Genomic DNA, 12,194 nt, shown 5'->3' on the forward strand with positions numbered 1-12,194 from the left:
TAAATAATCTTGGACTTTTAGTATTTAAACTTTCCCTCTTTACTGCTATGTTTTAACCAAGCGAAGCACCACTGTGTCTCTGGTGTTGATGTTATCACCATATCACCGCATACTTCTAGCCTTGAAAAGTTCTTATTTTCTGTGCTCACAAACAACAGATAAAAGGCAAAAGCAGACAGAAGTCTAAGCAAATGCAATGTCCTTATACTACCAGGGTGTCATTAGATGTTTGCTACTTTCAAACGTGGCCCCAAAGATTAGAAAGAGCTTGGCCAATCTCCCTCTTTCTAGAGAGGTCTGGGCAGGACCTGGTGAATGAGACTCGGGCGTCTGGATGTGTCTGGGACCCTGCTTTGTTGCTGGCACTCAGCCTTGCTCTCAGGAGTGGCACAGAGGACACTGGCCACAAGGTAATTTATTGTCAGCCTAGAAAAAAGGCTGTGTCTCCTCTGATGTCTTCTGCAAAATTCTTGTTTCCTCCCATCTCAAGCCAAACGAGAGGTGTCACTCTAGAACCAAGTGAGAGTGGGGTGTTTGCCCAAACGGGTGGCACTTGTTATGCTGGGCTACATGTGTGTTCTCTGCAAAGATGTGCCTATGTAAAAGTGCAGCTCACTGCAGCGAGAGCAGGCTCAGTGACTGCGCATGGCTATGTCCCTCATGTAAGTGGGGAGCGGCAAACAAAGGGCCAAAGGAAGGAGGTCAGTGTCTGACTATTGTCTACAAAGGTCACGTGTTGGAGGTTGAGATTAGGGTTCCCTAATGTAACAATACTTCTTTATAGAGCACAAACGCCAATGCTGAGGAGACCATGGAAAGCGGCCGTAATACACCTGCCCCAAATCCTTTAAGAGCTGATCTCAGTGGGAAGGGGCTTAGGGACATCCTAAGGGGCAGCGACAGAAAGTATTACAAAGGCTAGAGAAGGACAGAATAGTCCTTGATGATCCTACAAAAGTATCATTTAAGGAAATGAGCCAGGACTTGGTATCTCCCCTACACGGTCTGGGAGCAGAACTAAGCCGTGGGGGCACCAGACAAGCACTTCTAGCCCCTGCGCCACCTCCATTCGCATCACACTGAGTGAGTCGGCAGAGGCACACGCAAGAGCAGAGGTGGAGTGGAGGAAGACGGGAAAATCACGGAAGATCCTAAGCAGCTCACCCTCTTCTCTGCTGCTGCTTCACACCCTGGTGGTGGTTGTAAACTGGGACTGCAAATAGGAGATGCCGAAGTTTCCAGGCTGGATTCTTATTATCTGGGAGTGTTCTAATGACTGAAAGGACCAGAAAGGCTCTGATATCTCATCCAAAAGCAATAAGAGGAACCTAGTAGGTTTGAAGGAGAACAGTGATGCTTCCGGCTTGTTCTGAAAGTACAGCTCATTCAGCAAACGGAAGCATCATTTTTTCCAAATAATCATGTAATTATTTTTATTTACATCCAAACTTATGTCTAGTCTGTGTGTGAATTTTAAGTCTATGAGGTTTGTAAATATGCAGAGGGTGGAGCAAATTGATTTCTGAGTACATATTACTCTTGCAAACTTTGCTATTATAATAAACAAGAGTGTAGATTGGGATATACTAACAATGTGAGACATTCTTGCTTTATGCAAGACCAGAACTTGCATTGTCTAGCACAGTCCCTGGCCATAATGGACACTGGATAAATTCATTTCGGACTGACCTAGAAAGCTTGGTAGACACGAGAGTGAAGATGGACAGAAGGTGGCATTAGGGGAAGGTAGAACTAAGTTAAGGCAGGAAGGTAGCTACCCTCCATTCACCCTAACCCACCTCTTTGACTACATTCCCCTTTACTCCTCCCACCCAGTCTACGTCAGCCACCAGTCTTGCTCTCCCTTAGGCTTTTGCTCTGGCTGCTCCTCTGCTGGATCCACTCACAGATGTCCACAGGGCTCAGTCCACCCTTCTTACACATCTGTGCTCAAACGCCGCCTTCTGAGGAAGTGTCTGGCCAGTGCCTGAAACCCTTTACTGCAGCCCAACTCCGAGCCTGTGCTTCTGCACTCCCGTGCCCCCTTCACCGAGACGTTTTCCTGGACAGTATCACTTAGCATATTATCATTTTCATGCTTATTGTTCTTAAATCCAAGTTCTACAAGAGTGGACTCTCTTACTAATTGATGTATCCCATGTGCCTATAACAGTGTTTGGAAGGGATTTAATACAGTAAGAGCATCCCCAGTCCAAATATCCTAAATCCTAAATGTTCCAATATCTAAAACTTTTTGACAATTGATAGGATACCACAAGTAGAAAATAATGCACCATGAAACTTTTTCTCATACACAAAGTTATTTAAAATACTATATAAAAGTATGGCTGGGAATATGACTTACTGTCAGAGCAACTATTTCACATGCACAAGGTCCTGGTTCAAGCTCCAGAACCACTGTATATACTATCTAACATTACCTTCAACTTGTGTGTATAAGATATATTTGAAACACACATAAATTTTGCATTTAACTTGGGTCCCATTCCCAGCTTATATTATGATGTATACGGAGACATGACAAAAGCAGAAAAACTTTGAAACACGTGATTTTTCCAGTTCCAAGCATTTTAGTAACAGATACTCAATGTGTAGTTATCTTAGGAGCAAGTGAACCTGAGTCAGTAACCTCAGATGACAAGAGGTTTTGGCCTCGCAGTAACCGTACTCCCTGCTTCAGGCCTCTCGGAATCTTGGGGGGCAGGTGAGGAGTTCACGACCCCTTTGTCAAGCTGCCACGCTGCAAACTCACAATCTTCTGCCCAAACCACATCCCAGAACAGCGTGGGTGTGTCCAGTTCTGAGAGCTCCTCTGGATTCCCCTTTGATCAGGCTCTTGGACAGAGTAAACTATATTTGGAGGTGCTGAGGGTTTGTACTTTGAAGCCTATTCCTATATAATGCAGAAAGGATAGGACTTTAGATAAAAAAATAAATTTAAAAGATTGGAATTGAATCAATTCCGACCTTTCTTCAAATCAAATTCCACTCAAAGAGCACTGGAATAGTTTTGGAACAAAAAAATCACAGTGTACGGTGGGGATAAGCAAATCTATCTTTGGCAGAGACTTCACCAAATATATCTGTGGCTATATGTGAAGATGGGACTTGAGAACACTAATAAATGAAGTTTAAAGAAAATTTAACCCTGAGGAAGAAAAAAAAAACTGGGTTCCTTCATATTATATCTCACAGATAGAATTATAGACACATGAAAGTCTTTCTTGCTCTCAAAGACAAAAGAGAAAAAAAAACAAAAAAGAAAAGGAAAAGGATTACAGAGATTTTTTGCATTCCTTTTGAACAACTGATTCTCAGGAAAGCATACCTGTGTCAGAATTAAATTTGACATATTGCTTTCATTTTCCTTTCTCAGTAGTAGTTAAAAAGAACTGTTACTCCTTTTATAAAACTTTATATAATGATCTTTTTCTAATAAAGAAAGTAGCAATTTCCCCTCAGCCTTTCTTTGTGGACTAATTTATTCTGTAAGCTAAATAATGCCAGTTCTTCATGTTCTTCCTGACTTTATGTTTTGGCACTTAAATAATCTTGATTCTTTAAATACGGCTTTTCTAAGTCTAGTTTGATGAAATACTGGCTCAGCAACTCCTCAGAGACTCATCCCAAACTTTCAAAGGCTATTGCTTTCATTTTTAGTCTTTCTCAGTATTGAAATGTATACCCATTGTAGGAACTGTGGGAAACATGGAAAAGAGAAGGAAATAAAAATCACTCAGAAGTTTTGCTTTCAGAAGTGTCTGTTAATATATGAATATCATCACAGCCATTTTTTCCTGTCCACATGTACACAGTTTTAGAACAAAACTGAGATTCCATTTAGTCTGGCTGCTTGTTTCTTTCACATAACAACACGAGCCTTTCCTAAAGCAAGTCAAGTTATTTTGCAGCTTTGTAATTTTTTTTAAAGAAGGAACTTTTCATTCTAATAGGGATGTTTGAAAAAGGCAGAGTTTTGAATTTTCTTCTTGACGGAACATCTGTGTCAGAAGTGGGGTTTCTCAGCGTCTGCTTTATGCTTCATGAGACATGTGCATGTCTCACGGCCAAGGTATTTGGGACCAGGGAAAGCTGGTGCTTTGAACTGTTAATCATCCCCGCAGAGTGACTTCATGAGCACTAATAGCCTCTGACTGTGGTGTCTGAGCCGCTTGCTCGTTGGCGGAAAGGAACTTCAGGAGGAGAGGTTTTGGATTCTTGACTAAGAAGTTTCTGTATTACCCAGCCACTGCACTGATCAAGTAGATGTTCTACCCGGTGATTCGGTGTGAAGCTCTATAGAATAGTAAATATAAACCTCATCTCCTCCTCACATGGAGTTTGTTTGAATTTGTCAAGCACTTACAGATCAAAATATAGCATTTCTTTGTTACATGAAACCTTTACCATTCATATGAACAAGACACTCAGATGTTTATTACTTCAGACTTTCAGTACCTAAAGGGAGTCAAATTTGAAAGTGAAAAGCATTTTGAAAATAAAATTTACAGCCATCTTTGTATGGCCCTTCCTTTATGTATCATTTTCAAGATTTCATTTTATCAGAATCTGGGCAAAGAGAATCTTTTGTAATAAATGTGTGAAGGCTGCTTTTCTGTGTCATCAAGAGGAACTGATCAGCAGCCAATACTAATTTCTGGCATATATGTTTTATGTCCATATCCCCATAGACCTTCTTAACATGGTAATGATTATCCCTGCCAGGATTTCCTGGTCATCAAATCCCAATATGGATCACCATGAGACAGACACTCAGTAAGGACAAATCTCAGGATAATCTCATAGCCAGATTTGGTCTTTCAGACCCTGGAAACAATGTTCTGTGAATTTAAGATCTTTGCTAATTCAAGAGACTTTTAAAAACATGAGACGAAAAAAATGAGTATGCTTTCTTAATGGAGACATAGAGGTAAATGATTTTCCTTCAGTTTCACACAAAGACAGTAGAAGAATCTTTTCCATTCTTGCTAACCAAACATTATTCTATAAACTGATATACATAAAGCAAGTTAAACTATAAGTTGCAGGGGTAACAGAGAATAACTACTCTCAGCTAATGGAAGGTCCCTAAATGAACAGAACTGGAAGTCATCTGGTCATTTTATAGAAGGAGTTCATTTTGACATTTCTGTTGAGTCAGCAATCTGTGCCTGCTATTGGGACCTCTGAAGAATGGACAGCAGTATTTATAATCTCTGCGTTCAGCTCTGAAAACTTTTTCCCACCAAAGAGCACTAGGTCTTTATCACCTGCCAAATCTGGCTACTTGAAATTTTCTTGTTTCTACAACAAACGGATTAAAATCAGGAAAGAAGGGACAGGATTGTTGGAGTTTTCCTTGGGATGGTTATGACTACATTTTTATACTCAGGTCATCTGAGTTACAGCGAAACATCAACTCTTCAGAGGGCATGCTCGGAGTGCTTTTGCTGTGCTTGGAATCTGAGGTTGACAAGAAATGCGGAGAACTTGGGCCCATGACTGTGATTTGCTATGGCAAGAAGGAGTGACAACTGAGCTATCCTTGATGAGTTATCATTTTTTCTTACAAATCACACTCTCATTCATGCTACAGAAGTGCAGTAGAGCACGAGTTCTCTCACTGAACTTAACAAATAAAGTAGTACGCCTTTCAATCACCGCTAAACCTGAGTGACGCTGAGGGGAGGGTGGGTGCAGGGATGCGTTCGTGTGGCCCAGGGTGCTGGTGTTGGTGGTGGTGGTGGCCGGGTGTGCACCGTTAATAGGAGAAGATGTCAAAAAAAATGAAGCATAATAATAGTGCAATTTATCCTTGCTAAATGTACTGCAGTGTGCTATAATTAAATATGAAAACCTAAATTTATCTCTATGTTCGGTTGTCATTAATTTAACAGGGAGTGCACATGTTCTAATCTAATGGCTGATTTTTTTTCTCCATGTGCAGCATATTAAAATGTATATTAGCCTCAAGGTGCATAAACACAAAATAATAGACCAAAGGTTTTGGCCTGTGGAGAAAAAAACCCATGCTCAAAGGCCGTCAAGTAGCTGTGATGCAGGGGAGACACTCACTTAGCCTCATTAAGCCGAAGCTCTCTTTTGCTTGTCTTTTGTTCTGCATGACAGCAGCCTCTTTGTTGTATAATAATTCATTCCAAGTTCGTTCCAAGCCACCGAAACTGGTGAACTGTGGCCATTTTAATGAGAAGCATTGGTGGGATGCATAATCTGGAAGCCACGTGGGCCAGACAATCACAGAGCACTGCAGCCAGCAAAATGAGATATTGTCGAAATCACAAATTTGTCAAGTTGTTTTTGGACAGGGTATTATAATAAGCACTAAAATATGCATCCTATTACTCTGCATCTGCCAGTCAAAGATCACCGTAATGAATGCGTGCTGCAGGGTAGAACCAGGCCGTTTTCCTAAGTAAAACAAACCACAGCGAATGGAGAGGAATGATGTAGGTTTCCCCCCTTTCTTCTTTTTTCTATCGTTTTTATTTTCTGGCATTATTGGACTTTTAAAAAATCCTTCTGGACCAGAAGTCCGATTCGCCTGGCACAGTGCCCACTGCCAGCAGGGAGTGCACGGAGCCCACCGGTGCCGGGGAGTTAGTGCGAACACACTGCTTCTTCAGTAGGTGTGTCACAACTGAGAACACAAAACCTCAGGCTGCAGGCTCGAATGGAGTCTAACGAAGAACTCCTGGGACAGAAAAGAACAAAAGTAGAAAATTTCCCTCCCAGTGGTCTTGAAACTTAGGTTTGATCATCTTCTACATGAATGGTTTAGCCTTTGAGATCTGTTATCATATTTGTTTGCTTTTCTTATTTATTTACACTGATTTTTTTTCCCTTTCTATTGCTGGTTTGAGAAGCTTTGCAACAAATGGAAGAGATGGTAGTCCATGGAACTCCATACTAGCTTGTTTAAGAAAACAGTACTGGCATGTAAGGTGAGTCTTTTCAAATATGCATAAGGATGGCCAGTTGGGAGCAGGACTGTGTCCTTTATATCTAAACCAGAAGTCTATTAAGATGAAGGGAAGTAATGAATAATTACAGGCATAAGAGCACTACTGTCATGAGCAAACAGGCCTACGTGATTCTCAACCACAGGTTCCCAAATTGGTAAATATGAAGGAAGCTCATCATAATCAATAGCTGTTCAACATCGCCTGCTATTTCAGGCAGTTTGCATGAAACATTTTGGGGTTTTTTTGTTTGCTTTAGTCGTCATTCAATGGACTTTCCATAAGGTCCGTCTGAATATATAATGATAGTAGAACATACTCTCACAGTAAGTAGAGCAATTAATTCTCCCACTCTTTTCTAGCCACTCACTAAACAAACCCTAGTGAACCTTCATTTTATAATGAGTAAGCACCATGTGGGACAAATTATAAAAATATGATCTCAGGTTATTTATAACTTGGGCCAGCGGTGGAAAGGTAGGGAAAACCAAACATCACAAAGACTCAAATGTACAGGAACCCTCACATAAAATGTTAACAGGCAAAAAAATAGACACAGTCTTGGTTCAGAGGACAGAAATATTACATCCAATGAGAAAAAAATGAGCAAAGCTTCCTGGAACGGGTAAAGACAATACCTTGAAGATTTAGAAGAATGACAACGGGCAAGGTGAATAAAGAATCAGATGAAACGCACGCCACGAGCCAAGCTCTGGAGGGTTCATGGGAAGGAGCAGGGCACATTCGGAGCCTTCATGACTCAGAGATAATTTGTGTGCAAAGGAAAACAAAGGCATAACTGACAAAATAGGCTGACGTGAGATCACATGGAACCTTGACTATCTGACGAAAGAATTACATGTGTTGATCAGCTAGGGTCACTGACGTGTCTGAGCAGGAAAATAAGCTGTGAAAAGAATAAACTGGCAGGGATCCACACAGATACTGGGAGGGTAAATCTGGGAGGAGAAGATTTAGAGAAGTTCTGAAAGTCTGAACTATAACACGGATGCTTAAGTGGATAAAGGTAGTACTGACAAAGTAGTCCTGTTATTCCCTGAAGTCTTCCTTCCGTTAAGTCACATGCATTTCCTAAGTTGGTATCGCACATTCTCAACCTCTTTCGTGCCCTCAGCCAGCTATTCCATCTTACTCTCATCGGGTCAAGCTCACTGATCGAAGAGTGATACTTTCCTTGCTATGCTTTGACCCGGGCAAAACCAAGAGTGTGTGTGTAACCTGGCTTATGTGACTTGATGTAGCCCGAGCTGGTAGGCATTCCGTTTACCTGAATGTTTCAAAGTATAAGCACTTTGGGTCCTTGACAACTTTATTCAATGGGTAGAGATTTGAAAAGGAAGGTGAGTGTGAAGCAAACAAGAGCCCTGAGTTTATCTCAAGAAACAGAAGCTGGAAGCTCTGCCTGCAACTGTACTCATGGAAGCTTGAAAAGGTACAAATGCCCGGGGATGTAGTGTCTGGAGCCGTGGAGCTGTGATGCATGACGAGCAGTGCTCCTCAGTGCCAGGGCCTCAGTCTCGGGGGCACTTGTACATTCCCACACTGCTGATGTGTGTCTTTTTGGTGTGCTCTGTGTGTGCATGTGTGTGCGTGTGGGTGTGGGTGTATTCCTTCGGGTCATTTGCCCTGAGGTCTGGTCATCAAACTGGCTTTTCCCTGGTGAGAGTTTCACAGTATATAGAAAAAAAAATCCACGTTTTTCTATAATTTGTATAAGTTATTATTATGTTAAAGACAGATCTGAAGTACAGCAACCAGGATAGTTTCATTTATCTCTTAATTTCATGAGATTTCCATCTACTGGTCAAAATTCTAGTTCTACTTTTCAACTTTGGGGATGGATACTGAGAATTATTTTAATTATAGATGTATTCTATTTTGTAGGGAACAAGGAGAGCCATTTTGAATATTTTCTTCAAATACTCCAATAATATTTATCTTCAAAATGGTATCTTTAAATATGCCATGACAATCTTATGGCTCAGTACATATTGGGAGATGTCTAGCGTAGAATCCCTGCCAATACCTGGTTTTAATTAAAATAAAATGTCACAATAATGTCATCCCATATTCTGGTGTCATGACAAAAATCTTTGAACTCCTGTTATTAAACAAGTAGAAGTACTTGGAAAACCTTCAGTGATCCTTCTAAGGAAAGGGAATTTCTTAGGCTGTATTGTTTGTATCTTTTTGTCCTTCCTTATACCTATTTGAGTTTTACCTTTAGCTAAATTGTAAGCTCTTAACAACAAACACCTACATCACTCTATTAGTGGGGTAGAAAGGTAAATGCAAATGTTTCACACCTTTTACAGTTCATTCCTACTCTAAATACATGATGTGCAGATGCCTTAACAGAAGATGACAGAAATTAGCAATCTTTTGAAAACTAACATTTATTAAATGAATAGTGTATATGCTGAATATCATAAATTAGTACTGTATGATAATTTAAGTATTCCACATGCACCAAATCTACAGCTCACATCAGTGGCAATCTGTTTTGCATGCTAATTGTATTTCACCTGAAAAATAGGTATCCCTTTGTTCTTCCCAGCGCTATTTCAGCATATAGCAACTGTATTTCTATAACAGCCAATACTAGCTACAGAATGTGAGGTTCCAGTAAAAATAAAAGTGCAAGCCCTCTTGTTTAAATATTAAAGCTTAAGATGAAATCAGTAAAGCATGGGTGGAGCAGAACCCTTCTGAAAACGGGGCTGGATCAAAGCTTGCACATCCAAGAAGCGAGCTCATCCAGCAATCCTGTAATGAGGTTTCTGCTTTCACCTCTGCACATTCCTTGTATATTTCCACAAAACAATACACTGATGCTTTACAAACGGAATCTGGATAATATCATCATCTGTGGAAAACACTCTGGCAACTTTCCTCTTCATATTCGATACAATCTGAATTCTTTTTAACGTCCAGTGAGAGTCTGCAAGGTGTGCCCACCGCCCACCTTGCCACTTCCCCGCTGTGGAGCTTCCAGCTCTCCCTCTCCCTTTGGCCCAAGCGTCTCTTTGCTTACTGCCCCCCGTCCTGGAAGCTGGACCCTGTTCCTTCCTGTACTTCAGATCTCATCTCAAATATTCTTAGGTGCCCGAACTAGCAGAGCTACACATTCCTCATGATTTTCCCCGTAAGCATGTCTTTCACCTCTCCTCATAACACTGAAAACTGTCTTTTTTTAAAAAATAAAATCTTGCTCTGCACCATTAGATGTGATCTCCAAGAGGGCAAGAGCGCCGTCTACCTCGCTCCCCTGGCATCCCCCTGCCTGGGCGGTCCCTCACTCAGAGCAGGCACTTAACACACACCTGTTGATGAAGGGACAGATGAGTGGAAGAGAGCGCTAGGTGCAATTAGTGCTGCACACTGGCGTGGTGTACACATGACGTAAATGGAACTTCTCTGCATCCATGTGCACAGTGTTTAGATCACTGTGAAATGTGTCCAAGTGACACTTTCCATCCCTAAATGGCCAAAAGAATGCATAAATGTGAAGTGACAGACAAGTACTCTAATTTCCTGGGTATCTACAACTCCTTAGAACCCTCTGGATGAGGGCTGGGGGAGGTCTGCTAAGCTTCTCCATGTAGATGTACCAGAAATGTGCTCTACACTTAAGACCACGGATTTAATTCAAGTATTTTAATGTAGGTCCTAATGCTAAAATTGGGAGTCAGATATTTTACGATTTCAAGCTGTCTGTGGAGTCACTGTGACCTAGCAGACTGGTGGCCCCCAGGGATTCAGGGCAGGGGTGGAATACCACCAGCAATAATTTCATTCAGAGACACGAATTCAATCACGGTGAAACTGGAAACTATGCTAAGTTTTGTGCAAGTGGATTTTTAGGGCGATTCTGTGAGTGGCTTTGCTGCTCAGTCAGAGGAGTTTTATGTACTATGAGTTGCACCCTGCCCTCTCTGTCAGCTGTACAGTCCCGCCTTTCCAAGCACCTAGCTCTTTCCACCTCAGCAGGTAACCATTCTCCGGTCTGCACGGCATTTTCCTCAGTAGTCTACCATTGTTAGACTTCCAACTCCTTGAGGAACTGCTGTAATCAGTGTCACACACCAGCACCTTACACCATGCCTGTCCCATCAGAAGTGAAAAAGAAGCTGGGCGTGGTGGTGCACGCCTGTAATTCCAGCACTATTGGGAGGCTGAGGCAGCAGGATTGCTGTGAATTCGAGGCCAGCCCGGGCTACATGGTGAGTTCAAGGCCAGCCTGAAACTGCACAGCAGTTTGCCCCTCCAAAAAGTGAAAAAGAAATGTCTGCAAAATTAAAACAAAAACAAAAAAGGCCACAAATGCTCAGCAACATTTCTTCCTCTATTACTATTCTTTTATGTAGGGAAGATACAATCGGCTTTGGCAGCCAGAAATGTGACATGCTCACCCAAGCATTCCCACGGGGGGGCTGGGCTCTTCTCTGCACACCTGAAATCCCTTCTTTGGGGAAAAGCCAGGATAATCAGTATGTAATAGTGTTTATTTGTCGTATACAAAATAGGACCCCAGAAACCTGCGTAATCTGTTTCCAGGACTTCCAGAGAGCATGCGCTATGCCTCTTTCTAACTCCTTGTGCTTATTCTCCATTTTTCTTGAAAAAATGAGCTGTTAACTTATATTTAACGACCTTCCTGTTCTGAACTTTCAGATAAAGTTAAGATTGCTTATAAGGCACCCCACAAAAATGGAATGTGTTGTATCTTTCTGGAATTTGAGACCATTATTACAAATGTTTTTCATTGAAATAATCATTGCATTAGGTTCAACTGGTTTTACTGTTCATCTGGAAACACTATAAGTATAATTACTGGCTTTGATAAAGTAATAAAGTCAATAGAATAAAACTAGGCAAGGATTATGTTTTATTGTTATGAGCTAGACTGCAAACCTAAGGCAATACATATATAGAACATTAATATTGATATTAAACCCAGCTCTCTTATGTTCACCATGCAAAATCATTATATTTAACATTTTTACACAAAGTGTACTACCTTTTATAACATAAACATTGTTGAAAATCCTGTAATATTTTATATATATTTATACAGTATCTTACTTCCTTTCAGAGCATATACATATATATATACAATATATTGAGATAATATGCATATATACTAGAAAGTATAGGGGGCTGGGGATTTAG

At 41.0% G+C, this 12,194-nt stretch overlaps 1 protein-coding gene across 1 annotated transcript in view; it reads right to left on the reverse strand.

Annotated features, from left to right (window-relative positions):
• Dpyd (dihydropyrimidine dehydrogenase) overlaps window positions 1-12,194 on the reverse strand; it is a gene marked incomplete at its 5' end in the record, with an annotated part of 793,723 nt that overhangs the window by 71,442 nt on the left and 710,087 nt on the right. The window lies entirely within an intron of this gene.

This window comes from Chinchilla lanigera, unplaced genomic scaffold (genome assembly GCF_000276665.1).
Source record: "Chinchilla lanigera isolate Chin_1 unplaced genomic scaffold, ChiLan1.0 scaffold00034, whole genome shotgun sequence".
In the NCBI taxonomy this organism is placed as follows: domain Eukaryota; kingdom Metazoa; phylum Chordata; class Mammalia; order Rodentia; family Chinchillidae; genus Chinchilla; species Chinchilla lanigera.